General features: G+C 61.3%; 10 non-coding genes across 10 annotated transcripts; all 10 read left to right on the top strand.

The window, feature by feature from the left end:
* Window positions 1-2,564: 2,564 nt before the first annotated feature.
* On the top strand, window positions 2,565-2,657 carry LOC131406627 (small nucleolar RNA SNORD116). The gene has a single exon (XR_009220261.1). It is a non-coding gene; the product is annotated as a small nucleolar RNA SNORD116 (small nucleolar RNA).
* Window positions 2,658-5,256: 2,599 nt separating this feature from the next.
* Window positions 5,257-5,350, top strand: LOC131406576 (small nucleolar RNA SNORD116). The gene has a single exon (XR_009220215.1). It is a non-coding gene; the product is annotated as a small nucleolar RNA SNORD116 (small nucleolar RNA).
* A 2,610-nt stretch (window positions 5,351-7,960) lies between these two features.
* LOC131406626 (small nucleolar RNA SNORD116) lies at window positions 7,961-8,053 on the top strand. The gene has a single exon (XR_009220260.1). It is a non-coding gene; the product is annotated as a small nucleolar RNA SNORD116 (small nucleolar RNA).
* A 2,599-nt stretch (window positions 8,054-10,652) lies between these two features.
* Window positions 10,653-10,746, top strand: LOC131406575 (small nucleolar RNA SNORD116). Its single transcript, XR_009220214.1, has one exon. It is a non-coding gene; the product is annotated as a small nucleolar RNA SNORD116 (small nucleolar RNA).
* A 2,610-nt stretch (window positions 10,747-13,356) lies between these two features.
* LOC131406625 (small nucleolar RNA SNORD116) lies at window positions 13,357-13,449 on the top strand. The gene has a single exon (XR_009220259.1). It is a non-coding gene; the product is annotated as a small nucleolar RNA SNORD116 (small nucleolar RNA).
* A 2,599-nt stretch (window positions 13,450-16,048) lies between these two features.
* On the top strand, window positions 16,049-16,142 carry LOC131406574 (small nucleolar RNA SNORD116). The gene has a single exon (XR_009220212.1). It is a non-coding gene; the product is annotated as a small nucleolar RNA SNORD116 (small nucleolar RNA).
* A 2,610-nt stretch (window positions 16,143-18,752) lies between these two features.
* On the top strand, window positions 18,753-18,845 carry LOC131406624 (small nucleolar RNA SNORD116). Its single transcript, XR_009220258.1, has one exon. It is a non-coding gene; the product is annotated as a small nucleolar RNA SNORD116 (small nucleolar RNA).
* A 2,599-nt stretch (window positions 18,846-21,444) lies between these two features.
* Window positions 21,445-21,538, top strand: LOC131406573 (small nucleolar RNA SNORD116). The gene has a single exon (XR_009220211.1). It is a non-coding gene; the product is annotated as a small nucleolar RNA SNORD116 (small nucleolar RNA).
* A 2,629-nt stretch (window positions 21,539-24,167) lies between these two features.
* LOC131406655 (small nucleolar RNA SNORD116) lies at window positions 24,168-24,259 on the top strand. Its single transcript, XR_009220287.1, has one exon. It is a non-coding gene; the product is annotated as a small nucleolar RNA SNORD116 (small nucleolar RNA).
* Window positions 24,260-26,876: 2,617 nt separating this feature from the next.
* Window positions 26,877-26,970, top strand: LOC131406571 (small nucleolar RNA SNORD116). Its single transcript, XR_009220210.1, has one exon. It is a non-coding gene; the product is annotated as a small nucleolar RNA SNORD116 (small nucleolar RNA).
* The last annotated feature ends 761 nt before the right edge of the window (window positions 26,971-27,731 follow it).

Genomic DNA, 27,731 nt, shown 5'->3' with positions numbered 1-27,731 from the left:
CCTTGGTCACACTCGTCCAAACACCAGCCCAGGGCGTCAGCGTGTGAGAGCCTCTCGTCTTGGGGCTCGTTCCCTTCTCCGCATTCGTTGGGCGTCCGTCAATCGGAGGTCCTGGGTGAATGGCCTGGCTCTCGCACGGCGTGGCTGCCAGCTCGCATCCTAGGGTTAGGTGTCGGCGCTGGCGTAGGCCCCGTGAGCTCACGGCGTTGTGTCTGCGTGGGCCTGGTTCCCGCTTCAGACGAAACCCCTCGGGGGTCTGCGTCTCAGAGCTGAACAGCAGAAGTCCCCGTGGTTTCTGATTAGAGGCCCAGGCCAGACAGGGAGCCATTACCCCTTCACTGCCTTTTGGCTTGGTGAGGCAACCGGAGCGTCCGTCGGGGTTTGGGGCAGGCGGCAGAGTTCAGGCTAAGGCTGCGGTCCCGCAGGTGGAGTTCCTCTGCGTGACCCACTCGCCCGATCCTCACAAAGGCGCCCAAAGGTGGACTGTGCTGTGCACCTCACGCTTGTGTCAAGACACTGTGCCGGCTGATGGCTTGTACGGTGGGGGGAAGGGCACAGAGAGGACAGGTCCTAGTGTGATGCCATGGGCTTCCAGGGGACGGACTGTCTCGTTGTGTTCCAAGTGCCGTCATGGGCTTGTCAGGGATGTCTCCTGGCTCTGACGGGGCTGCCACTTGGTGCGTACCAGAGAAGGCTTGCGGGCCCGTGTGTATGCACTGTGGTAGGTGACCCTTGTGGTGGGTGGCATGTCTGTTCCAGAGTGGTGGCGCCAAATGGTTCCCTTCCTGGTCCCTTGAAGAGGGCCACTGGCTCGGGACTGCGGGCCGGCCACCGCTGCTCATGGAGTCCTTAGGCGAACGTTGTCTCTGATCCTCTGCCCTCTGATCTTGGGCACGGAGTTTGCAAGGAGAAAGTGTACCTCCAGGCTGGTCCACTTTTCCTGGCACAGTTGGATCATTCCCCCTCGGAGGACTTTAGCCGTATCTGTGGAAGCCCGTGGGCGTGCCAGAGACGGGGGCTGTTGCTGTGACCCGAGGCGCACTGCCCCGGAGAGACGTGTAGCTTGGGAAACGTCCACGTCTCCTTGCGTGGAGTGCGTGTCCTAGTTTAAGTCTTGCTCTCGTCTTCCTGGGTGAAGCCAGCCTTTGAGCCATGGGAGGTCGTTTGTGGTGTAAGAGGTGTCGAAGAAGGCGTCAACGGTTGAAGCTGGTGGGTCGAGTTAGGCAAAGTCAAAATTCCTGCATGGCTGACCTCCCTGAGGCTCACTTCTCCCCGATGTGTGTGTAGTGTTCCAGGCACCTCTTGGGGGACTTGTTTTGAAGGCCCGGGGGTGCTGCTTTGGACGGGGCAGCCGTGTGTTGACCGATTCCCGGAAGGCCAGGTTCCAAAGAGCGGCCGGCTGTGGAAATGCCAGGGCCCTGGATGGGAATTTGCTCGAGGTTCAGTCGGGTTTTAGCGTGGGTCATGGTGGCCGTAGACCTCCACCTCCCGGCGGGTTTCCTGCTGGCCCGCGGTGGGCATTTCGTATTAGTTAGGTCGAAGAGGTACCTGGCCTGAAGTGGCGGGGCCACTCCAGATTGAGATGGGCTGCTTCTTCCCTATAGCCCGTGTCCCCGTGGTGGAGGCCCTCGAGTCGGCGGTTTAGTTACGGCGGTGGCCACTGCGTTCGCCTCAAGTGCGGTTCACGTGGGGCGGCTTGCGGGGACCCAAGGTCCAGCTAGCCTTAGCATCCGCAATCGGGCGGAGCGTGTGCCTGCTAGCGTCTCGTTTTCCGTTGGTCAGAAGGAGTGGCTGTGACAGAGGGAGTCTGGGGCCTAGTGGAGCAGCCTTCCCTAGAGGTCAGCCGCCTGACCAGTAGGGGTCAAAGTTGGCGTCGTTTCTTGGGAAGTCACCGGTCCTCCGCCGTCGTGTGGCAGGGCTTGAGGCCAGGGGGTCTGTGCGGAAGACGAGCCTTTTCAGGGGCTTCGGCCTCCGCACCCGAAGACACGCACACGCACCTAGCTGCACACCGTCCCGCCCTGGTGGTGTCACACACACACGCCTTCCGTCGTGGCTGAGGGAAAGAGGTAGAGGGCAGGAAGATGCAGGGCTTGCCCCGGGGGAATCCTTGGCCTGGATCTTGTTCCCTAAGACCCTGGCTACGTTTCTCAAGCAGCCATGTGATTTGTCTGCACTTCTCAGGTGGAATCTCCGTGCAAAGCTTGCCGTCGACCAGGAAGAGAAGAGCTGCCTGTCCTCCGTTGAGCGGAGATGCGAGGGAATCCCGGAAGAGGCGTGGCTTACGGTGCGCGCCGGCCCCGTGGATCGCTTAGGACGGTAAGAATTCCTTTGCGCCCAGCTGATGCCGTTGGCTTTAGGATTCGTGGAGCGGCCTTGGAGGCTTCTTGTCCGCGTGTCCCCAGGGGCATGCGGGGTCACGCTCTAAGGGTGGATGGAGAGTTCCCCTTGCTCGTTGGCTTGGATCCTGGATTCTCCAGGCTGCTGGCGGCCTCTGAGGTGATGGGCTCACCCGCTGCGCCACCCAGCCTCCCTTGTGACAACTTCCAGCTGCCCAGAAGGTGCTCGGATCGATGATGACTCCCTCAAATGCATTCCTTGGAAATCTGAACACAATGAGTGAGAACTCACTACCGTCGTTCTCATCGAAACTGAGGTCCAGCACCTTGTCTTCCCCAAGGTTGACAGGAGTGAGGGACAGCTTCTCGTTGATCACGCTCGTGCAGCCACCACCAGGGCGTCAGCATCCTAGGGTCTCCCGTCTTTGCATCAGTAGTTTGACCGCTTTAGTTGGGCGTTCACGAATCGGAGGGGCTTGGTCGAATGGCCAGCCGCTGCTGGCGTGGCGGCCCGGTGGCATCCCAGTTGTAGAGTCGGAGAGGGTGGCGTTGCCACAGGCCCAGGGAGTTCCCGGCAGGGAGTATGTGTTGGCCAGGTTCTGGCTTGAGACGTAGCCCCGGGGGTCTGTGTCTCGAAGGCGAACGGCAGACTCTTCCCTGGTTTCTGGTCGGAGCCCCTGTTTCGGCCAGGCAAGTAGCAGTAGCTGTTCTTGCCTTGCTGCTCGGTGAGGAGGTTTTATCGGCCCGTGGGTTTGGGGGCGGGGTCCGAGGAACTAGGCCCCAGTGCTGCCGTTGGCAGCTCTTGTATTGCACCTCGTCACCCGGTCGACACAAAGGGGGCCCAAGATCGGCTGCGATGTGGACCCAGCACTGAGATCAAGACACTGTGGTGGCTGACGCGGTGGACAGGGAGGGTAGGGCACGGAGAGGACCGGTCGTAGCGTGATTCCACGGGCTTCCATAGGCTGTACCGCCTGGTTGTGTTCCAGCCTCTGCCGTGGGCTTGCCAGGGGTGCCGTTGGGCCCTAAGGGGGCTGCCGCCTGGTGCCTGCCAGGGAAGGCTTCGGGGTCCGTGAGGATGCGCTGAGGTAGAGGACCTTTACGGTAGGTGGCATCTCACTTCCTGAGGAGTGGCGCTCAGTGGTTCTCTTCCTGGTGCCTTGAAGAGATCGAGAGGCCCACGACTGCCCGCCAGCCACCTCTGCTCCACATTGCTTAGGCGAACGTTCTGTCTGCCCCTTTGCCCCCTCGGGCACGGAGCTTCCAAGGTGAAAGCGTTACTCCAGGAGAGTTTGCTTTTCCTGGGCCGGGTGGCTGACATCCTCCTGGCAGGGGTTGGGATTCCTTTGTGGAAGCCTGTGGGCGTGGCCGAGACCGAGAGTGCTGCGATCCTAGGCGCCCTGCCCCGGGGACAGACGTCTAGCGTGGAGGAGGACCACGTCTCCTTGTGTGGGAGCTGTGTCCTCGTTTGCTTGTTTGTCTTGTCTTCGTGGAGGAAGCGTTTGTCCTCTCTGTGAGATCGTCTGTGGTGTCAGGGGGCCAAAGGGAAGGGGTCAGAGGTTGAATGGGGTGGGGTCGACTCATGCACAGTCAGAATTCCCTTAGGGCCGTCCCGCGTGAGGCTCCCTGGCCCTCGTGCAGCCGCAGTGTTGGGGGCTCCAACGAGGGGGACTTGTTTTGCAGGCGTGAGGATGCTGCTTGTTTGGAGCAGGCAGGCAGGGGCTTGAACGTTTCCTAGAAGGCCAGCAGGCCAGCCGGCAACCCGCTGGCTGTGGAAATGCCAGGTGCCAGGTGCCCGGGCGGGAATTTGCTGTGGTTTGAGTCGGGTTTTACCCTGGGTCGTGGTGGCTGAAGACCACCCGTTCCAGTGGGGTCTCCTGCCGGCCCGCTGAGGGCCTTTGGGCTTAGTGAGGCCAAACCGGAGCCCGGTCTGAAGTCGTTTGGCCACTTCAGTTGAAGACGGGCTGCTTGTGTTCTGCTGCCCGTGTCCCCGTGCGGCCAGCTTTCCTGTCAGTCATTTTGCTCTGCTGGCAGCCGCATTTCCGTCACGTGCGGTTCACCTGAGGCGGCTCGTGGGGACACGATGTCCACGTTGACATCACGTCCACGGTCGGCGCGAGGCTGTCTGTAGCTTCTCGGTGCCCTTTGCTCAGAAGGAGTGGTTCTCAGAGAGGGAGCTCGTGGCCAATTTGAGCAGCCTCCAGAGGTCAAAGTTGGCGTTCCCGCTTTGGAAGTCACCGGTCTCCTGCATCGGGTGGTGGGGCACGAGGCCAGGCGTCTGTGCGGACGGCATGCTTTTTCAGGTGCCGAGGTCTCCGCACACGAACACACACGCACGGGCGCACGCGCGCACGCCCAGTCCTGCATACCTGCCTCCACTCGTGGTGTCACACACGCCTTCGGTCACCCGTAAGGGATAGAGGTAGAGGACAAGCAGATGGCAGGTGACCCCGGGGGAAACTCTGGCCTGGATCTTGTTATCTGACCCCCTGGGTACGTTTCTCAAGCAGGCGTGTGATGTCTCTACCCTTGTCAGGGGCAAGTGCCGTGCGAAGCTCGCTGCCGGCCACAGAGAGAGAAGACCTTCGTGTCCTTTGATGAGCCGAGGTGCGAGGGAACGGCGGAAGTAGTGTGGCCCAGGATGCGCACGGTGCCCGTGGGTGGCTCAGGACGGTAAGCCTTACGTTGTCGCCAGTTCTGCCTTTGGCCCTGGGCTCTCGTGGACCTGCCTTAGAGGCTGTCTGTCCGCGTGTCCCCAGTGGCATGCGGGCTCGTGCTCTAAGGGTGGATCGACTGTTCCTCTCGCTCGGTGGCTTGGCTCTGGATTCTCCAGGCTGCTGGCGGACTCGGAGGCGATGGGCTCACCCGCTGAGCCGGCCAGCCTGTCCTCTGACTTGTTCCAGGTTCCCAGAATGTGCTCGGATCGATGATGACTCCCTCATATGCATTCCTTGGAAAATCTGAACAAAATGAGTGAGAACTCACTACCGTCGTTCTCATCGAAACTGAGGTCCAGCACGTTGTCTTCCCCAGGGACGGCAGGAGTGAGGGACAGCTTCCCCTTGGTCACACTCGTCCAAACACCAGCCCAGGGCGTCAGCGTGTGAGAGCCTCTCGTCTTGGGGCTCGTTCCCTTCTCCGCATTCGTTGGGCGTCCGTCAATCGGAGGTCCTGGGTGAATGGCCTGGCTCTCGCACGGCGTGGCTGCCAGCTCGCATCCTAGGGTTAGGTGTCGGCGCTGGCGTAGGCCCCGTGAGCTCACGGCGTTGTGTCTGCGTGGGCCTGGTTCCCGCTTCAGACGAAACCCCTCGGGGGTCTGCGTCTCAGAGCTGAACAGCAGAAGTCCCCGTGGTTTCTGATTAGAGGCCCAGGCCAGACAGGGAGCCATTACCCCTTCACTGCCTTTTGGCTTGGTGAGGCAACCGGAGCGTCCGTCGGGGTTTGGGGCAGGCGGCAGAGTTCAGGCTAAGGCTGCGGTCCCGCAGGTGGAGTTCCTCTGCGTGACCCACTCGCCCGATCCTCACAAAGGCGCCCAAAGGTGGACTGTGCTGTGCACCTCACGCTTGTGTCAAGACACTGTGCTGGCTGATGGCTTGTACGGTGGGGGGAAGGGCACAGAGAGGACAGGTCCTAGTGTGATGCCATGGGCTTCCAGGGGACGGACTGTCTCGTTGTGTTCCAAGTGCCGTCATGGGCTTGTCAGGGATGTCTCCTGGCTCTGACGGGGCTGCCACTTGGTGCGTACCAGAGAAGGCTTGCGGGCCCGTGTGTATGCACTGTGGTAGGTGACCCTTGTGGTGGGTGGCATGTCTGTTCCAGAGTGGTGGCGCCAAATGGTTCCCTTCCTGGTCCCTTGAAGAGGGCCACTGGCTCGGGACTGCGGGCCGGCCACCGCTGCTCATGGAGTCCTTAGGCGAACGTTGTCTCTGATCCTCTGCCCTCTGATCTTGGGCACGGAGTTTGCAAGGAGAAAGTGTACCTCCAGGCTGGTCCACTTTTCCTGGCACAGTTGGATCATTCCCCCTCGGAGGACTTTAGCCGTATCTGTGGAAGCCCGTGGGTGTGCCAGAGACGGGGGCTGTTGCTGTGACCCGAGGCGCACTGCCCCGGAGAGACGTGTAGCTTGGGAAACGTCCACGTCTCCTTGCGTGGAGTGCGTGTCCTAGTTTAAGTCTTGCTCTCGTCTTCCTGGGTGAAGCCAGCCTTTGAGCCATGGGAGGTCGTTTGTGGTGTAAGAGGTGTCGAAGAAGGCGTCAACGGTTGAAGCTGGTGGGTCGAGTTAGGCAAAGTCAAAATTCCTGCATGGCTGACCTCCCTGAGGCTCACTTCTCCCCGATGTGTGTGTAGTGTTCCAGGCACCTCTTGGGGGACTTGTTTTGAAGGCCCGGGGGTGCTGCTTTGGACGGGGCAGCCGTGTGTTGACCGATTCCCGGAAGGCCAGGTTCCAAAGAGCGGCCGGCTGTGGAAATGCCAGGGCCCTGGATGGGAATTTGCTCGAGGTTCAGTCGGGTTTTAGCGTGGGTCATGGTGGCCGTAGACCTCCACCTCCCGGCGGGTTTCCTGCTGGCCCGCGGTGGGCATTTCGTATTAGTTAGGTCGAAGAGGTACCTGGCCTGAAGTGGCGGGGCCACTCCAGATTGAGATGGGCTGCTTCTTCCCTATAGCCCGTGTCCCCGTGGTGGAGGCCCTCGAGTCGGCGGTTTAGTTACGGCGGTGGCCACTGCGTTCGCCTCAAGTGCGGTTCACGTGGGGCGGCTTGCGGGGACCCAAGGTCCAGCTAGCCTTAGCATCCGCAATCGGGCGGAGCGTGTGCCTGCTAGCGTCTCGTTTTCCGTTGGTCAGAAGGAGTGGCTGTGACAGAGGGAGTCTGGGGCCTAGTGGAGCAGCCTTCCCTAGAGGTCAGCCGCCTGACCAGTAGGGGTCAAAGTTGGCGTCGTTTCTTGGGAAGTCACCGGTCCTCCGCCGTCGTGTGGCAGGGCTTGAGGCCAGGGGGTCTGTGCGGAAGACGAGCCTTTTCAGGGGCTTCGGCCTCCGCACCCGAAGACACGCACACGCACCTAGCTGCACACCGTCCCGCCCTGGTGGTGTCACACACACACGCCTTCCGTTGTGGCTGAGGGAAAGAGGTAGAGGGCAGGAAGATGCAGGGCTTGCCCCGGGGGAATCCTTGGCCTGGATCTTGTTCCCTAAGACCCTGGCTACGTTTCTCAAGCAGCCATGTGATTTGTCTGCACTTCTCAGGTGGAATCTCCGTGCAAAGCTTGCCGTCGACCAGGAAGAGAAGAGCTGCCTGTCCTCCGTTGAGCGGAGATGCGAGGGAATCCCGGAAGAGGCGTGGCTTACGGTGCGCGCCGGCCCCGTGGATCGCTTAGGACGGTAAGAATTCCTTTGCGCCCAGCTGATGCCGTTGGCTTTAGGATTCGTGGAGCGGCCTTGGAGGCTTCTTGTCCGCGTGTCCCCAGGGGCATGCGGGGTCACGCTCTAAGGGTGGATGGAGAGTTCCCCTTGCTCGTTGGCTTGGATCCTGGATTCTCCAGGCTGCTGGCGGCCTCTGAGGTGATGGGCTCACCCGCTGCGCCACCTAGCCTCCCTTGTGACAACTTCCAGCTGCCCAGAAGGTGCTCGGATCGATGATGACTCCCTCAAATGCATTCCTTGGAAATCTGAACACAATGAGTGAGAACTCACTACCGTCGTTCTCATCGAAACTGAGGTCCAGCACCTTGTCTTCCCCAAGGTTGACAGGAGTGAGGGACAGCTTCTCGTTGATCACGCTCGTGCAGCCACCACCAGGGCGTCAGCGTCCTAGGGTCTCCCGTCTTTGCATCAGTAGTTTGACCGCTTTAGTTGGGCGTTCACGAATCGGAGGGGCTTGGTCGAATGGCCAGCCGCTGCTGGCGTGGCGGCCCGGTGGCATCCCAGTTGTAGAGTCGGAGAGGGTGGCGTTGCCACAGGCCCAGGGAGTTCCCGGCAGGGAGTATGTGTTGGCCAGGTTCTGGCTTGAGACGTAGCCCCGGGGGTCTGTGTCTCGAAGGCGAACGGCAGACTCTTCCCTGGTTTCTGGTCGGAGCCCCTGTTTCGGCCAGGCAAGTAGCAGTAGCTGTTCTTGCCTTGCTGCTCGGTGAGGAGGTTTGATCGGCCCGTGGGTTTGGGGGCGGGGTCCGAGGAACTAGGCCCCAGTGCTGCCGTTGGCAGCTCTTGTATTGCACCTCGTCACCCGGTCGACACAAAGGGGGCCCAAGATCGGCTGCGATGTGGACCCAGCACTGAGATCAAGACACTGTGGTGGCTGACGCGGTGGACAGGGAGGGTAGGGCACGGAGAGGACCGGTCGTAGCGTGATTCCACGGGCTTCCATAGGCTGTACCGCCTGGTTGTGTTCCAGCCTCTGCCGTGGGCTTGCCAGGGGTGCCGTTGGGCCCTAAGGGGGCTGCCGCCTGGTGCCTGCCAGGGAAGGCTTCGGGGTCCGTGAGGATGCGCTGAGGTAGAGGACCTTTACGGTAGGTGGCATCTCACTTCCTGAGGAGTGGCGCTCAGTGGTTCTCTTCCTGGTGCCTTGAAGAGATCGAGAGGCCCACGACTGCCTGCCAGCCACCTCTGCTCCACATTGCTTAGGCGAACGTTCTGTCTGCCCCTTTGCCCCCTCGGGCACGGAGCTTCCAAGGTGAAAGCGTTACTCCAGGAGAGTTTGCTTTTCCTGGGCCGGGTGGCTGACATCCTCCTGGCAGGGGTTGGGATTCCTTTGTGGAAGCCTGTGGGCGTGGCCGAGACCGAGAGTGCTGCGATCCTAGGCGCCCTGCCCCGGGGACAGACGTCTAGCGTGGAGGAGGACCACGTCTCCTTGTGTGGGAGCTGTGTCCTCGTTTGCTTGTTTGTCTTGTCTTCGTGGAGGAAGCGTTTGTCCTCTCTGTGAGATCGTCTGTGGTGTCAGGGGGCCAAAGGGAAGGGGTCAGAGGTTGAATGGGGTGGGGTCGACTCATGCACAGTCAGAATTCCCTTAGGGCCGTCCCGCGTGAGGCTCCCTGGCCCTCGTGCAGCCGCAGTGTTGGGGGCTCCAACGAGGGGGACTTGTTTTGCAGGCGTGAGGATGCTGCTTGTTTGGAGCAGGCAGGCAGGGGCTTGAACGTTTCCTAGAAGGCCAGCAGGCCAGCCGGCAACCCGCTGGCTGTGGAAATGCCAGGTGCCAGGTGCCCGGGCGGGAATTTGCTGTGGTTTGAGTCGGGTTTTACCCTGGGTCGTGGTGGCTGAAGACCACCCGTTCCAGTGGGGTCTCCTGCCGGCCCGCTGAGGGCCTTTGGGCTTAGTGAGGCCAAACCGGAGCCCGGTCTGAAGTCGTTTGGCCACTTCAGTTGAAGACGGGCTGCTTGTGTTCTGCTGCCCGTGTCCCCGTGCAGCCAGCTTTCCTGTCAGTCATTTTGCTCTGCTGGCAGCCGCATTTCCGTCACGTGCGGTTCACCTGAGGCGGCTCGTGGGGACACGATGTCCACGTTGACATCACGTCCACGGTCGGCGCGAGGCTGTCTGTAGCTTCTCGGTGCCCTTTGCTCAGAAGGAGTGGTTCTCAGAGAGGGAGCTCGTGGCCAATTTGAGCAGCCTCCAGAGGTCAAAGTTGGCGTTCCCGCTTTGGAAGTCACCGGTCTCCTGCATCGGGTGGTGGGGCACGAGGCCAGGCGTCTGTGCGGACGGCATGCTTTTTCAGGTGCCGAGGTCTCCGCACACGAACACACACGCACGGGCGCACGCGCGCACGCCCAGTCCTGCATACCTGCCTCCACTCGTGGTGTCACACACGCCTTCGGTCACCCGTAAGGGATAGAGGTAGAGGACAAGCAGATGGCAGGTGACCCCGGGGGAAACTCTGGCCTGGATCTTGTTATCTGACCCCCTGGGTACGTTTCTCAAGCAGGCGTGTGATGTCTCTACCCTTGTCAGGGGCAAGTGCCGTGCGAAGCTCGCTGCCGGCCACAGAGAGAGAAGACCTTCGTGTCCTTTGATGAGCCGAGGTGCGAGGGAACGGCGGAAGTAGTGTGGCCCAGGATGCGCACGGTGCCCGTGGGTGGCTCAGGACGGTAAGCCTTACGTTGTCGCCAGTTCTGCCTTTGGCCCTGGGCTCTCGTGGACCTGCCTTAGAGGCTGTCTGTCCGCGTGTCCCCAGTGGCATGCGGGCTCGTGCTCTAAGGGTGGATCGACTGTTCCTCTCGCTCGGTGGCTTGGCTCTGGATTCTCCAGGCTGCTGGCGGACTCGGAGGCGATGGGCTCACCCGCTGAGCCGGCCAGCCTGTCCTCTGACTTGTTCCAGGTTCCCAGAATGTGCTCGGATCGATGATGACTCCCTCATATGCATTCCTTGGAAAATCTGAACAAAATGAGTGAGAACTCACTACCGTCGTTCTCATCGAAACTGAGGTCCAGCACGTTGTCTTCCCCAGGGACGGCAGGAGTGAGGGACAGCTTCCCCTTGGTCACACTCGTCCAAACACCAGCCCAGGGCGTCAGCGTGTGAGAGCCTCTCGCCTTGGGGCTCGTTCCCTTCTCCGCATTCGTTGGGCGTCCGTCAATCGGAGGTCCTGGGTGAATGGCCTGGCTCTCGCACGGCGTGGCTGCCAGCTCGCATCCTAGGGTTAGGTGTCGGCGCTGGCGTAGGCCCCGTGAGCTCACGGCGTTGTGTCTGCGTGGGCCTGGTTCCCGCTTCAGACGAAACCCCTCGGGGGTCTGCGTCTCAGAGCTGAACAGCAGAAGTCCCCGTGGTTTCTGATTAGAGGCCCAGGCCAGACAGGGAGCCATTACCCCTTCACTGCCTTTTGGCTTGGTGAGGCAACCGGAGCGTCCGTCGGGGTTTGGGGCAGGCGGCAGAGTTCAGGCTAAGGCTGCGGTCCCGCAGGTGGAGTTCCTCTGCGTGACCCACTCGCCCGATCCTCACAAAGGCGCCCAAAGGTGGACTGTGCTGTGCACCTCACGCTTGTGTCAAGACACTGTGCCGGCTGATGGCTTGTACGGTGGGGGGAAGGGCACAGAGAGGACAGGTCCTAGTGTGATGCCATGGGCTTCCAGGGGACGGACTGTCTCGTTGTGTTCCAAGTGCCGTCATGGGCTTGTCAGGGATGTCTCCTGGCTCTGACGGGGCTGCCACTTGGTGCGTACCAGAGAAGGCTTGCGGGCCCGTGTGTATGCACTGTGGTAGGTGACCCTTGTGGTGGGTGGCATGTCTGTTCCAGAGTGGTGGCGCCAAATGGTTCCCTTCCTGGTCCCTTGAAGAGGGCCACTGGCTCGGGACTGCGGGCCGGCCACCGCTGCTCATGGAGTCCTTAGGCGAACGTTGTCTCTGATCCTCTGCCCTCTGATCTTGGGCACGGAGTTTGCAAGGAGAAAGTGTACCTCCAGGCTGGTCCACTTTTCCTGGCACAGTTGGATCATTCCCCCTCGGAGGACTTTAGCCGTATCTGTGGAAGCCCGTGGGCGTGCCAGAGACGGGGGCTGTTGCTGTGACCCGAGGCGCACTGCCCCGGAGAGACGTGTAGCTTGGGAAACGTCCACGTCTCCTTGCGTGGAGTGCGTGTCCTAGTTTAAGTCTTGCTCTCGTCTTCCTGGGTGAAGCCAGCCTTTGAGCCATGGGAGGTCGTTTGTGGTGTAAGAGGTGTCGAAGAAGGCGTCAACGGTTGAAGCTGGTGGGTCGAGTTAGGCAAAGTCAAAATTCCTGCATGGCTGACCTCCCTGAGGCTCACTTCTCCCCGATGTGTGTGTAGTGTTCCAGGCACCTCTTGGGGGACTTGTTTTGAAGGCCCGGGGGTGCTGCTTTGGACGGGGCAGCCGTGTGTTGACCGATTCCCGGAAGGCCAGGTTCCAAAGAGCGGCCGGCTGTGGAAATGCCAGGGCCCTGGATGGGAATTTGCTCGAGGTTCAGTCGGGTTTTAGCGTGGGTCATGGTGGCCGTAGACCTCCACCTCCCGGCGGGTTTCCTGCTGGCCCGCGGTGGGCATTTCGTATTAGTTAGGTCGAAGAGGTACCTGGCCTGAAGTGGCGGGGCCACTTCAGATTGAGATGGGCTGCTTCTTCCCTATAGCCCGTGTCCCCGTGGTGGAGGCCCTCGAGTCGGCGGTTTAGTTACGGCGGTGGCCACTGCGTTCGCCTCAAGTGCGGTTCACGTGGGGCGGCTTGCGGGGACCCAAGGTCCAGCTAGCCTTAGCATCCGCAATCGGGCGGAGCGTGTGCCTGCTAGCGTCTCGTTTTCCGTTGGTCAGAAGGAGTGGCTGTGACAGAGGGAGTCTGGGGCCTAGTGGAGCAGCCTTCCCTAGAGGTCAGCCGCCTGACCAGTAGGGGTCAAAGTTGGCGTCGTTTCTTGGGAAGTCACCGGTCCTCCGCCGTCGTGTGGCAGGGCTTGAGGCCAGGGGGTCTGTGCGGAAGACGAGCCTTTTCAGGGGCTTCGGCCTCCGCACCCGAAGACACGCACACGCACCTAGCTGCACACCGTCCCGCCCTGGTGGTGTCACACACACACGCCTTCCGTCGTGGCTGAGGGAAAGAGGTAGAGGGCAGGAAGATGCAGGGCTTGCCCCGGGGGAATCCTTGGCCTGGATCTTGTTCCCTAAGACCCTGGCTACGTTTCTCAAGCAGCCATGTGATTTGTCTGCACTTCTCAGGTGGAATCTCCGTGCAAAGCTTGCCGTCGACCAGGAAGAGAAGAGCTGCCTGTCCTCCGTTGAGCGGAGATGCGAGGGAATCCCGGAAGAGGCGTGGCTTACGGTGCGCGCCGGCCCCGTGGATCGCTTAGGACGGTAAGAATTCCTTTGCGCCCAGCTGATGCCGTTGGCTTTAGGATTCGTGGAGCGGCCTTGGAGGCTTCTTGTCCGCGTGTCCCCAGGGGCATGCGGGGTCACGCTCTAAGGGTGGATGGAGAGTTCCCCTTGCTCGTTGGCTTGGATCCTGGATTCTCCAGGCTGCTGGCGGCCTCTGAGGTGATGGGCTCACCCGCTGCGCCACCCAGCCTCCCTTGTGACAACTTCCAGCTGCCCAGAAGGTGCTCGGATCGATGATGACTCCCTCAAATGCATTCCTTGGAAATCTGAACACAATGAGTGAGAACTCACTACCGTCGTTCTCATCGAAACTGAGGTCCAGCACCTTGTCTTCCCCAAGGTTGACAGGAGTGAGGGACAGCTTCTCGTTGATCACGCTCGTGCAGCCACCACCAGGGCGTCAGCGTCCTAGGGTCTCCCGTCTTTGCATCAGTAGTTTGACCGCTTTAGTTGGGCGTTCACGAATCGGAGGGGCTTGGTCGAATGGCCAGCCGCTGCTGGCGTGGCGGCCCGGTGGCATCCCAGTTGTAGAGTCGGAGAGGGTGGCGTTGCCACAGGCCCAGGGAGTTCCCGGCAGGGAGTATGTGTTGGCCAGGTTCTGGCTTGAGACGTAGCCCCGGGGGTCTGTGTCTCGAAGGCGAACGGCAGACTCTTCCCTGGTTTCTGGTCGGAGCCCCTGTTTCGGCCAGGCAAGTAGCAGTAGCTGTTCTTGCCTTGCTGCTCGGTGAGGAGGTTTGATCGGCCCGTGGGTTTGGGGGCGGGGTCCGAGGAACTAGGCCCCAGTGCTGCCGTTGGCAGCTCTTGTATTGCACCTCGTCACCCGGTCGACACAAAGGGGGCCCAAGATCGGCTGCGATGTGGACCCAGCACTGAGATCAAGACACTGTGGTGGCTGACGCGGTGGACAGGGAGGGTAGGGCACGGAGAGGACCGGTCGTAGCGTGATTCCACGGGCTTCCATAGGCTGTACCGCCTGGTTGTGTTCCAGCCTCTGCCGTGGGCTTGCCAGGGGTGCCGTTGGGCCCTAAGGGGGCTGCCGCCTGGTGCCTGCCAGGGAAGGCTTCGGGGTCCGTGAGGATGCGCTGAGGTAGAGGACCTTTACGGTAGGTGGCATCTCACTTCCTGAGGAGTGGCGCTCAGTGGTTCTCTTCCTGGTGCCTTGAAGAGATCGAGAGGCCCACGACTGCCCGCCAGCCACCTCTGCTCCACATTGCTTAGGCGAACGTTCTGTCTGCCCCTTTGCCCCCTCGGGCACGGAGCTTCCAAGGTGAAAGCGTTACTCCAGGAGAGTTTGCTTTTCCTGGGCCGGGTGGCTGACATCCTCCTGGCAGGGGTTGGGATTCCTTTGTGGAAGCCTGTGGGCGTGGCCGAGACCGAGAGTGCTGCGATCCTAGGCGCCCTGCCCCGGGGACAGACGTCTAGCGTGGAGGAGGACCACGTCTCCTTGTGTGGGAGCTGTGTCCTCGTTTGCTTGTTTGTCTTGTCTTCGTGGAGGAAGCGTTTGTCCTCTCTGTGAGATCGTCTGTGGTGTCAGGGGGCCAAAGGGAAGGGGTCAGAGGTTGAATGGGGTGGGGTCGACTCATGCACAGTCAGAATTCCCTTAGGGCCGTCCCGCGTGAGGCTCCCTGGCCCTCGTGCAGCCGCAGTGTTGGGGGCTCCAACGAGGGGGACTTGTTTTGCAGGCGTGAGGATGCTGCTTGTTTGGAGCAGGCAGGCAGGGGCTTGAACGTTTCCTAGAAGGCCAGCAGGCCAGCCGGCAACCCGCTGGCTGTGGAAATGCCAGGTGCCAGGTGCCCGGGCGGGAATTTGCTGTGGTTTGAGTCGGGTTTTACCCTGGGTCGTGGTGGCTGAAGACCACCCGTTCCAGTGGGGTCTCCTGCCGGCCCGCTGAGGGCCTTTGGGCTTAGTGAGGCCAAACCGGAGCCCGGTCTGAAGTCGTTTGGCCACTTCAGTTGAAGACGGGCTGCTTGTGTTCTGCTGCCCGTGTCCCCGTGCGGCCAGCTTTCCTGTCAGTCATTTTGCTCTGCTGGCAGCCGCATTTCCGTCACGTGCGGTTCACCTGAGGCGGCTCGTGGGGACACGATGTCCACGTTGACATCACGTCCACGGTCGGCGCGAGGCTGTCTGTAGCTTCTCGGTGCCCTTTGCTCAGAAGGAGTGGTTCTCAGAGAGGGAGCTCGTGGCCAATTTGAGCAGCCTCCAGAGGTCAAAGTTGGCGTTCCCGCTTTGGAAGTCACCGGTCTCCTGCATCGGGTGGTGGGGCACGAGGCCAGGCGTCTGTGCGGACGGCATGCTTTTTCAGGTGCCGAGGTCTCCGCACACGAACACACACGCACGGGCGCACGCGCGCACGCCCAGTCCTGCATACCTGCCTCCACTCGTGGTGTCACACACGCCTTCGGTCACCCGTAAGGGATAGAGGTAGAGGACAAGCAGATGGCAGGTGACCCCGGGGGAAACTCTGGCCTGGATCTTGTTATCTGACCCCCTGGGTACGTTTCTCAAGCAGGCGTGTGATGTCTCTACCCTTGTCAGGGGCAAGTGCCGTGCGAAGCTCGCTGCCGGCCACAGAGAGAGAAGACCTTCGTGTCCTTTGATGAGCCGAGGTGCGAGGGAACGGCGGAAGTAGTGTGGCCCAGGATGCGCACGGTGCCCGTGGGTGGCTCAGGACGGTAAGCCTTACGTTGTCGCCAGTTCTGCCTTTGGCCCTGGGCTCTCGTGGACCTGCCTTAGAGGCTGTCTGTCCGCGTGTCCCCAGTGGCATGCGGGCTCGTGCTCTAAGGGTGGATCGACTGTTCCTCTCGCTCGGTGGCTTGGCTCTGGATTCTCCAGGCTGCTGGCGGACTCGGAGGCGATGGGCTCACCCGCTGAGCCGGCCAGCCTGTCCTCTGACTTGTTCCAGGTTCCCAGAATGTGCTCGGATCGATGATGACTCCCTCATATGCATTCCTTGGAAAATCTGAACAAAATGAGTGAGAACTCACTACCGTCGTTCTCATCGAAACTGAGGTCCAGCACGTTGTCTTCCCCAGGGACGGCAGGAGTGAGGGACAGCTTCCCCTTGGTCACACTCGTCCAAACACCAGCCCAGGGCGTCAGCGTGTGAGAGCCTCTCGCCTTGGGGCTCGTTCCCTTCTCCGCATTCGTTGGGCGTCCGTCAATCGGAGGTCCTGGGTGAATGGCCTGGCTCTCGCACGGCGTGGCTGCCAGCTCGCATCCTAGGGTTAGGTGTCGGCGCTGGCGTAGGCCCCGTGAGCTCACGGCGTTGTGTCTGCGTGGGCCTGGTTCCCGCTTCAGACGAAACCCCTCGGGGGTCTGCGTCTCAGAGCTGAACAGCAGAAGTCCCCGTGGTTTCTGATTAGAGGCCCAGGCCAGACAGGGAGCCATTACCCCTTCACTGCCTTTTGGCTTGGTGAGGCAACCGGAGCGTCCGTCGGGGTTTGGGGCAGGCGGCAGAGTTCAGGCTAAGGCTGCGGTCCCGCAGGTGGAGTTCCTCTGCGTGACCCACTCGCCCGATCCTCACAAAGGCGCCCAAAGGTGGACTGTGCTGTGCACCTCACGCTTGTGTCAAGACACTGTGCCGGCTGATGGCTTGTACGGTGGGGGGAAGGGCACAGAGAGGACAGGTCCTAGTGTGATGCCATGGGCTTCCAGGGGACGGACTGTCTCGTTGTGTTCCAAGTGCCGTCATGGGCTTGTCAGGGATGTCTCCTGGCTCTGACGGGGCTGCCACTTGGTGCGTACCAGAGAAGGCTTGCGGGCCCGTGTGTATGCACTGTGGTAGGTGACCCTTGTGGTGGGTGGCATGTCTGTTCCAGAGTGGTGGCGCCAAATGGTTCCCTTCCTGGTCCCTTGAAGAGGGCCACTGGCTCGGGACTGCGGGCCGGCCACCGCTGCTCATGGAGTCCTTAGGCGAACGTTGTCTCTGATCCTCTGCCCTCTGATCTTGGGCACGGAGTTTGCAAGGAGAAAGTGTACCTCCAGGCTGGTCCACTTTTCCTGGCACAGTTGGATCATTCCCCCTCGGAGGACTTTAGCCGTATCTGTGGAAGCCCGTGGGCGTGCCAGAGACGGGGGCTGTTGCTGTGACCCGAGGCGCACTGCCCCGGAGAGACGTGTAGCTTGGGAAACGTCCACGTCTCCTTGCGTGGAGTGCGTGTCCTAGTTTAAGTCTTGCTCTCGTCTTCCTGGGTGAAGCCAGCCTTTGAGCCATGGGAGGTCGTTTGTGGTGTAAGAGGTGTCGAAGAAGGCGTCAACGGTTGAAGCTGGTGGGTCGAGTTAGGCAAAGTCAAAATTCCTGCATGGCTGACCTCCCTGAGGCTCACTTCTCCCCGATGTGTGTGTAGTGTTCCAGGCACCTCTTGGGGGACTTGTTTTGAAGGCCCGGGGGTGCTGCTTTGGACGGGGCAGCCGTGTGTTGACCGATTCCCGGAAGGCCAGGTTCCAAAGAGCGGCCGGCTGTGGAAATGCCAGGGCCCTGGATGGGAATTTGCTCGAGGTTCAGTCGGGTTTTAGCGTGGGTCATGGTGGCCGTAGACCTCCACCTCCCGGCGGGTTTCCTGCTGGCCCGCGGTGGGCATTTCGTATTAGTTAGGTCGAAGAGGTACCTGGCCTGAAGTGGCGGGGCCACTCCAGATTGAGATGGGCTGCTTCTTCCCTATAGCCCGTGTCCCCGTGGTGGAGGCCCTCGAGTCGGCGGTTTAGTTACGGCGGTGGCCACTGCGTTCGCCTCAAGTGCGGTTCACGTGGGGCGGCTTGCGGGGACCCAAGGTCCAGCTAGCCTTAGCATCCGCAATCGGGCGGAGCGTGTGCCTGCTAGCGTCTCGTTTTCCGTTGGTCAGAAGGAGTGGCTGTGACAGAGGGAGTCTGGGGCCTAGTGGAGCAGCCTTCCCTAGAGGTCAGCCGCCTGACCAGTAGGGGTCAAAGTTGGCGTCGTTTCTTGGGAAGTCACCGGTCCTCCGCCGTCGTGTGGCAGGGCTTGAGGCCAGGGGGTCTGTGCGGAAGACGAGCCTTTTCAGGGGCTTCGGCCTCCGCACCCGAAGACACGCACACGCACCTAGCTGCACACCGTCCCGCCCTGGTGGTGTCACACACACACGCCTTCCGTCGTGGCTGAGGGAAAGAGGTAGAGGGCAGGAAGATGCAGGGCTTGCCCCGGGGGAATCCTTGGCCTGGATCTTGTTCCCTAAGACCCTGGCTACGTTTCTCAAGCAGCCATGTGATTTGTCTGCACTTCTCAGGTGGAATCTCCGTGCAAAGCTTGCCGTCGACCAGGAAGAGAAGAGCTGCCTGTCCTCCGTTGAGCGGAGATGCGAGGGAATCCCGGAAGAGGCGTGGCTTACGGTGCGCGCCGGCCCCGTGGATCGCTTAGGACGGTAAGAATTCCTTTGCGCCCAGCTGATGCCGTTGGCTTTAGGATTCGTGGAGCGGCCTTGGAGGCTTCTTGTCCGCGTGTCCCCAGGGGCATGCGGGGTCACGCTCTAAGGGTGGATGGAGAGTTCCCCTTGCTCGTTGGCTTGGATCCTGGATTCTCCAGGCTGCTGGCGGCCTCTGAGGTGATGGGCTCACCCGCTGCGCCACCCAGCCTCCCTTGTGACAACTTCCAGCTGCCCAGAAGGTGCTCGGATCGATGATGACTCCCTCAAATGCATTCCTTGGAAATCTGAACACAATGAGTGAGAACTCACTACCGTCGTTCTCATCGAAACTGAGGTCCAGCACCTTGTCTTCCCCAAGGTTGACAGGAGTGAGGGACAGCTTCTCGTTGATCACGCTCGTGCAGCCACCACCAGGGCGTCAGCGTCCTAGGGTCTCCCGTCTTTGCATCAGTAGTTTGACCGCTTTAGTTGGGCGTTCACGAATCGGAGGGGCTTGGTCGAATGGCCAGCCGCTGCTGGCGTGGCGGCCCGGTGGCATCCCAGTTGTAGAGTCGGAGAGGGTGGCGTTGCCACAGGCCCAGGGAGTTCCCGGCAGGGAGTATGTGTTGGCCAGGTTCTGGCTTGAGACGTAGCCCCGGGGGTCTGTGTCTCGAAGGCGAACGGCAGACTCTTCCCTGGTTTCTGGTCGGAGCCCCTGTTTCGGCCAGGCAAGTAGCAGTAGCTGTTCTTGCCTTGCTGCTCGGTGAGGAGGTTTGATCGGCCCGTGGGTTTGGGGGCGGGGTCCGAGGAACTAGGCCCCAGTGCTGCCGTTGGCAGCTCTTGTATTGCACCTCGTCACCCGGTCGACACAAAGGGGGCCCAAGATCGGCTGCGATGTGGACCCAGCACTGAGATCAAGACACTGTGGTGGCTGACGCGGTGGACAGGGAGGGTAGGGCACGGAGAGGACCGGTCGTAGCGTGATTCCACGGGCTTCCATAGGCTGTACCGCCTGGTTGTGTTCCAGCCTCTGCCGTGGGCTTGCCAGGGGTGCCGTTGGGCCCTAAGGGGGCTGCCGCCTGGTGCCTGCCAGGGAAGGCTTCGGGGTCCGTGAGGATGCGCTGAGGTAGAGGACCTTTACGGTAGGTGGCATCTCACTTCCTGAGGAGTGGCGCTCAGTGGTTCTCTTCCTGGTGCCTTGAAGAGATCGAGAGGCCCACGACTGCCCGCCAGCCACCTCTGCTCCACATTGCTTAGGCGAACGTTCTGTCTGCCCCTTTGCCCCCTCGGGCACGGAGCTTCCAAGGTGAAAGCGTTACTCCAGGAGAGTTTGCTTTTCCTGGGCCGGGTGGCTGACATCCTCCTGGCAGGGGTTGGGATTCCTTTGTGGAAGCCTGTGGGCGTGGCCGAGACCGAGAGTGCTGCGATCCTAGGCGCCCTGCCCCGGGGACAGACGTCTAGCGTGGAGGAGGACCACGTCTCCTTGTGTGGGAGCTGTGTCCTCGTTTGCTTGTTTGTCTTGTCTTCGTGGAGGAAGCGTTTGTCCTCTCTGTGAGATCGTCTGTGGTGTCAGGGGGCCAAAGGGAAGGGGTCAGAGGTTGAATGGGGTGGGGTCGACTCATGCACAGTCAGAATTCCCTTAGGGCCGTCCCGCGTGAGGCTCCCTGGCCCTCGTGCAGCCGCAGTGTTGGGGGCTCCAACGAGGGGGACTTGTTTTGCAGGCGTGAGGATGCTGCTTGTTTGGAGCAGGCAGGCAGGGGCTTGAACGTTTCCTAGAAGGCCAGCAGGCCAGCCGGCAACCCGCTGGCTGTGGAAATGCCAGGTGCCAGGTGCCCGGGCGGGAATTTGCTGTGGTTTGAGTCGGGTTTTACCCTGGGTCGTGGTGGCTGAAGACCACCCGTTCCAGTGGGGTCTCCTGCCGGCCCGCTGAGGGCCTTTGGGCTTAGTGAGGCCAAACCGGAGCCCGGTCTGAAGTCGTTTGGCCACTTCAGTTGAAGACGGGCTGCTTGTGTTCTGCTGCCCGTGTCCCCGTGCGGCCAGCTTTCCTGTCAGTCATTTTGCTCTGCTGGCAGCCGCATTTCCGTCACGTGCGGTTCACCTGAGGCGGCTCGTGGGGACACGATGTCCACGTTGACATCACGTCCACGGTCGGCGCGAGGCTGTCTGTAGCTTCTCGGTGCCCTTTGCTCAGAAGGAGTGGTTCTCAGAGAGGGAGCTCGTGGCCAATTTGAGCAGCCTCCAGAGGTCAAAGTTGGCGTTCCCGCTTTGGAAGTCACCGGTCTCCTGCATCGGGTGGTGGGGCACGAGGCCAGGCGTCTGTGCGGACGGCATGCTTTTTCAGGTGCCGAGGTCTCCGCACACGAACACACACGCACGGGCGCACGCGCGCACGCCCAGTCCTGCATACCTGCCTCCACTCGTGGTGTCACACACGCCTTCGGTCACCCGTAAGGGATAGAGGTAGAGGACAAGCAGATGGCAGGTGACCCCGGGGGAAACTCTGGCCTGGATCTTGTTATCTGACCCCCTGGGTACGTTTCTCAAGCAGGCGTGTGATGTCTCTACCCTTGTCAGGGGCAAGTGCCGTGCGAAGCTCGCTGCCGGCCACAGAGAGAGAAGACCTTCGTGTCCTTTGATGAGCCGAGGTGCGAGGGAACGGCGGAAGTAGTGTGGCCCAGGATGCGCACGGTGCCCGTGGGTGGCTCAGGACGGTAAGCCTTACGTTGTCGCCAGTTCTGCCTTTGGCCCTGGGCTCTCGTGGACCTGCCTTAGAGGCTGTCTGTCCGCGTGTCCCCAGTGGCATGCGGGCTCGTGCTCTAAGGGTGGATCGACTGTTCCTCTCGCTCGGTGGCTTGGCTCTGGATTCTCCAGGCTGCTGGCGGACTCGGAGGCGATGGGCTCACCCGCTGAGCCGGCCAGCCTGTCCTCTGACTTGTTCCAGGTTCCCAGAATGTGCTCGGATCGATGATGACTCCCTCATATGCATTCCTTGGAAAATCTGAACAAAATGAGTGAGAACTCACTACCGTCGTTCTCATCGAAACTGAGGTCCAGCACGTTGTCTTCCCCAGGGACGGCAGGAGTGAGGGACAGCTTCCCCTTGGTCACACTCGTCCAAACACCAGCCCAGGGCGTCAGCGTGTGAGAGCCTCTCGCCTTGGGGCTCGTTCCCTTCTCCGCATTCGTTGGGCGTCCGTCAATCGGAGGTCCTGGGTGAATGGCCTGGCTCTCGCACGGCGTGGCTGCCAGCTCGCATCCTAGGGTTAGGTGTCGGCGCTGGCGTAGGCCCCGTGAGCTCACGGCGTTGTGTCTGCGTGGGCCTGGTTCCCGCTTCAGACGAAACCCCTCGGGGGTCTGCGTCTCAGAGCTGAACAGCAGAAGTCCCCGTGGTTTCTGATTAGAGGCCCAGGGCCAGACAGGGAGCCATTACCCCTTCACTGCCTTTTTGGCTTGGTGAGGCAACCGGAGCGTCCGTCGGGGGTTTGGGGCAGGCGGCAGAGTTCAGGCTAAGGCTGCGGTCCCGCAGGTGGAGTTCCTCTGCGTGACCCACTCGCCCGATCCTCACCAAAGGCGCCCAAAGGTGGACTGTGCTGTGCACCTCACGGCTTGTGTCAAGACACTGTGCCGGCTGATGGCTTGTACGGTGGGGGGAAGGGCACAGAGAGGACAGGTCCTAGTGTGATGCCATGGGCTTCCAGGGGACGGACTGTCTCGTTGTGTTCCAAGTGCCGTCATGGGCTTGTCAGGGATGTCTCCTGGCTCTGACGGGGCTGCCACTTGGTGCGTACCAGAGAAGGCTTGCGGGCCCGTGTGTATGCACTGTGGTAGGTGACCCTTGTGGTGGGTGGCATGTCTGTTCCAGAGTGGTGGCGCCAAATGGTTCCCTTCCTGGTCCCTTGAAGAGGGCCACTGGCTCGGGACTGCGGGCCGGCCACCGCTGCTCATGGAGTCCTTAGGCGAACGTTTGTCTCTGATCCTCTGCCCTCTGATCTTGGGCACGGAGTTTGCAAGGAGAAAAGTGTACCTCCAGGCTGGTCCACTTTTCCTGGCACAGTTGGATCATTCCCCCTCGGAGGACTTTAGCCGTATCTGTGGAAAGCCCGTGGGCGTGCCAGAGACGGGGGCTGTTGCTGTGACCCGAGGCGCACTGCCCCGGAGAGACGTGTAGCTTGGGAAACGTCCACGTCTCCTTGCGTGGAGTGCGTGTCCTAGTTTAAGTCTTGCTCTCGTCTTCCTGGGTGTGAAGCCAGCCTTTGAGCCATGGGAGGTCGTTTGTGGTGTAAGAGGTGTCGAAGAAGGCGTCAACGGTTGAAGCTGGTGGTCGAGTTAGGCAAAGTCAAAATTCCTGCATGGCTGACCTCCCTGAGGCTCACTTCTCCCCGATGTGTGTGTAGTGTTCCAGGCACCTCTTGGGGGACTTGTTTTGAAGGCCCGGGGGTGCTGCTGTTGGACGGGGCAGCCGTGTGTTGACCGATTCCCGGAAGGCCAGGTTCCAAAGAGCGGCCGGCTGTGGAAATGCCAGGGCCCTGGATGGGAATTTGCTCGAGGTTCAGTCGGGTTTTAGCGTGGGGTCATGGTGGGCCGTAGACCTCCACCTCCCGGCGGGTTTCCTGCTGGCCCGCGGTGGGCATTTCGTATTAGTTAGGTCGAAGAGGTACCTGGCCTGAAGTGGCGGGGCCACTCCAGATTGAGATGGGCTGCTTCTTCCCTATAGCCCGTGTCCCCGTGGTGGAGGCCCTCGAGTCGGCGGTTTAGTTACGGCGGTGGCCACCTGCGTTCGCCTCAAGTGCGGTTCACGTGGGGCGGCTTGCGGGGACCCAAGGTCCAGCTAGCCTTAGCATCCGCAATCGGGCGGAGCGTGTGCCTGCTAGCGTCTCGTTTCCGTTGGTCAGAAGGAGTGGCTGTGACAGAGGGAGTCTGGGGCCTAGTGGAGCAGCCTTCCCTAGAGGTCAGCCGCCTGACAGTAGGGGTCAAAGTTGGCGTCGTTTCTTGGGAAGTCACCGGTCCTCCGCCGTCGTGTGGCAGGGCTTGAGGCCAGGGGGTCTGGTGCGGAAGACGAGCCTTTTCAGGGGCTTCGGCCTCCGCACCCGAAGACACGCACACGCACCTAGCTGCACACCGTCCCGCCCTGGTGGTGTCCACACACACACGCCTTCCGTCGTGGCTGAGGGAAAGAGGTAGAGGGCAGGAAGATGCAGGGCTTGCCCCGGGGGAATCCTTGGCCTGGATCTTGTTCCCTAAGACCCTGGCTACGTTTCTCAAGCAGCCATGTGATTTGTCTGCACTTCTCAGGTGGAATCTCCGTGCAAAGCTTGCCGTCGACCAGGAAGAGAAGAGCTGCCTGTCCTCCGTTGAGCGGGAGATGCGAGGGAATCCCGGAAGAGGCGTGGCTTACGGGCGCGCCGGCCCCGTGGATCGCTTAGGACGGTAAGAAATTCCTTTGCGCCCAGCTGATGCCGTTGGCTTTAGGATTCGTGGAGCGTCCTTGGAGGCTTCTTGTCCGCGTGTCCCCAGGGGCATGCGGGGTCACCGGCTCTAAGGGTGGATGGAGAGTTCCCCTTGCTCGTTGGCTTGGATCCTGGATTCTCCAGGCTGCTGGCGGCCTCTGAGGTGATGGGCTCACCCGCTGCGCCACCCTAGCCTCCCTTGTGAACAACTTCCAGCTGCCCAGAAAGGTGCTCGGATCGATGATGACTCCCTCAAATGCATTCCTTGGAAATCTGAACACATGAGTGAGAACTCACTACCGTCGTTCTCATCGAAACTGAGGTCCAGCACCTTGTCTTCCCCAAAGGTTGACAGGAGTGAGGGACAGCTTCTCGTTGATCACGCTCGTGCAGCCACCACCAGGGCGTCAGCGTCCTAGGGTCTCCGTCTTTGCATCAGTAGTTTGACCGCTTTAGTTGGGCGTTCACGAATCGAGGGGGCTTGGTCGAATGGCAGCCGCTGCTGGCGTGGCGGCCCGGTGGCATCCCAGTTGTAGAGTCGGAGAGGGTGGCGTTGCCACAGGCCCAGGGAGTTCCCGGCAGGGAGTATGTGTTGGCCAGGTTCTGGCTTGAGACGTAGCCCCGGGGGTCTGTGTCCTCGAAGGCGAACGGCAGACTCTTCCCTGGTTTCTGGTCGGAGCCCCTGTTTCGGCCAGGCAAGTAGCAGTAGCTGTTCTTGCCTTGCTGCTCGGTGAGGAGGTTTGATCGGCCCGTGGGTTTGGGGGCGGGGTCCGAGGAACTAGGCCCCAGTGCTGCCGTTGGCAGCTCTTGTATTGCACCTCGTCACCCGGTCGACACAAAAGGGGGCCCAAGATCGGCTGCGATGTGGACCCAGCACTGAGATCAAGACACTTGTGGTGGCTGACGCGGTGGACAGGGAGGGTAGGGCACGGAGAGGACCGGTCGTAGCGTGATTCCACGGGCTTCCATAGGCTGTACGCCTGGTTGTGTTCCAGCCTCTGCCGTGGGCTTGCCAGGGGTGCCGTTGGGCCTAAGGGGGCTGCCGCCTGGTGCCTGCCAGGGAAGGCTTCGGGGTCCGTGAGGATGCGCTGGAGGTAGAGGACCTTTACGGTAGGTGGCATCTCACTTCCTGAGGAGTGGCGCTCAGTTGGTTCTCTTCCTGGTGCCTTGAAGAGATCGAGAGGCCCACGGACTGCCCGCCGCCACCTCTGCTCCACATTGCTTAGGCGATCGTTCTGTCTGCCCCTTTGCCCCCTCGGGCACGGAGCTTCCAAGTGAAAGCGTTACTCCAGGAGAGTTTTGCTGTTCCTGGGCCGGGTGGCTGACATCCTCCTTGGCAGGGGTTGGGATTCCTTTGTGGAAGCCTGTGGGCGTGGCCGAGACCGAGAGTGCTGCGATCCTAGGCGCCCTGCCCCGGGGACAGACGTCTAGCGTGGAGGAGGACCACGTCTCCTTGTGTGGGAGCTGTGGTCCTCGTTTGCTTGTTTGTCTTGTCTTCGTGGAGGAAGCGTTTGTCCTCTCTGTGAGATCGTCTGTGGGTGTCAGGGGGCCAAAGGGAAGGGGTCAGAGGGTTGAATGGGGTGGGGTCGACTCATGCACAGTCAGAATTCCCTTGGGCCGTCCCGCGTGAGGCTCCCTGGCCCTCGTGCAGCCGCAGTGTTGGGGGCTCCAACGAGGGGGACTTGTTTTGCAGGCGTGAGGATGCTGCTTGTTTGGAGCAGGCAGGCAGGGGCTTGAACGTTTCCTAGAAGGCCAGCAGGCCAGCCGGCAACCCGCTGGCTGTGGAAATGCCAGGTGCCAGGTGCGCCGGCTGGCGGAATTTGCTGTGGTTTGAGTCGGGTTTTACCCTGGGTCGTGGTGGCTGAAGACCACCCGTTCCAGTGGGGTCTCCTGCCGGCCCGCTGAGGGCCTTTGGCTTAGTGAGGCCAAACCGGAGCCGGTCTGAAGTCGTTTGGCCACTTCAGTTGAAGACGGCTGCTTGTGTTCGCTGCCCGTGTCCCCGTGCGGCCAGCTTTCCTGTCAGTCATTTTGCTCTGCTGGCAGCCGCATTTCCGTCACGTGCGGTTCACCTGAGGCGGCTCGTGGGGACACGATGTCCACGTTGACATCACGTCCACGGTCGGCGCGAGGCTGACTTGTAGCTTCTCGGTGCCCTTTGCTCAGAAGGAGTGGTTCTCAGAGAGGGAGCTCGTGGCCCAATTTGAGCAGCCTCCAGAGGTCAAAGTTGGCGTTCCCGCTTTGGAAGTCACCGGTCTCCTGCATCGGGTGGTGGGGGCACGAGGCCAGGCGTCTGGGCGGACGGCATGCTTTTTCAGGGTGCCGAGGTCTCCGCACACGAACACACACGCACGGGCGCACGCGCGCACGCCCAGTCCTGCATACCTGCCTCCACTCGTGGTGTCACACACGCCTTCGGTCACCCGTAAGGGATAGAGGTAGAGGACAAGCAGATGGCAGGTGACCCAGGGGGAAACTCTGGGCCTGGATCTTGTTATCTGACCCCCTGGGTACGTTTCTCAAGCAGGCGGGTGTGATGTCCTCTACCCTTGTCAGGGGGCAAGTGCCGTGCGAAGCTCGCTGCGGCCACAGAGAGAGAAGACCCTTCGTGTCCTTTGATGAGCCGAGGGTGCGAGGGAACGGCGGAAGTAGTATGAGGCCCAGGATGCGCACGGTGCCCGTGGGTGGCTCAGGACGGTAAGCCCTTACGTTGTCGCCAGTTCTGCCTTTGGGCCCCTGGGCTCTCGTGGACCTGCCTTAGAGGCTGTCTGTCGCGCTGTCCCCAGTGGCATGCGGGCTCGTGCTCTAAGGGTGGATCGACTGTCCTCTCGCTCGGTGGCTTGGCTCTGGATTCTCCAGGCTGCTGGCGGACTCGGAGGCGATGGGCTCACCCGCTGAGCCGGCCAGCCTGTCCTCTGACTTGTTCCAGGTTCCCAGAATGTGCTCGGATCGATGATGACTCCCTCATATGCATTCCTTGGAAAATCTGAACAAAATGAGTGAGAACTCACTACCGTCGTTCTCATCGAAACTGAGGTCCAGCACGTTTGTCCTTCCCCAGGGACGGCAGGAGTGAGGGACAGCTTCCCCTTGGTCACACTCGTCCAAACACCAGCCCAGGGCGTCAGCGTGTGAGAGCCTCTCGCCTTGGGGCTCGTTCCCTTCTCCGCATTCGTTGGCGTCCGTCAATCGGAGGTCCTGGGTGAATGGCCTGGCCTCTCGCACGGCGTGGCTGCCAGCTCGCATCCTAGGGTTAGGTGTCGGCGCTGGCGTAGGCCCCGTGAGCTCACGGCGTTTGTGTCTGGCGTGGGCCTGGTTCCCGCTTCAGACGAAACCCCTCGGGGGTCTGCGTCTCAGAGCTGAACAGCAGAAGTCCCCGTGGTTTCTGATTAGAGGCCCAGGCCAGACAGGGAGCCATTACCCCTTCACTGCCTTTTGGCTTGGTGAGCAACCGGAGCGTCCGTCGGGGTTTGGGGCAGGCGGCAGAGTTCAGGCTAAGGCTGCGGTCCCCGCAGGTGGAGTTCCTCTGCGTGACCCACTCGCCCGATCCTCACAAAGGCGCCCAAAGGTGGACTGTGCTGTGCACCTCACGCTTGTGTCAAGACACTGTGCCGGCTGATGGCTTGTACGGTGGGGGGAAGGGCACAGAGAGGACAGGTCCTAGTGTGATGCCATGGGCTTCCAGGGGACGGACTGTCTCGTTGTGTTCCAAGTGCCGTCATGGGCTTGTCAGGGATGTCTCCTGGCTCTGACGGGGCTGCCACTTGGTGCGTACCAGAGAAGGCTTGCGGGCCCGTGTGA

This window comes from Diceros bicornis, chromosome 5 (genome assembly GCF_020826845.1).
Source record: "Diceros bicornis minor isolate mBicDic1 chromosome 5, mDicBic1.mat.cur, whole genome shotgun sequence".
Lineage (NCBI taxonomy): Eukaryota > Metazoa > Chordata > Mammalia > Perissodactyla > Rhinocerotidae > Diceros > Diceros bicornis.
The sequence above is the reverse complement of the archived record's forward strand: the minus strand, read 5'-3'. Positions and strand labels throughout refer to the sequence as shown.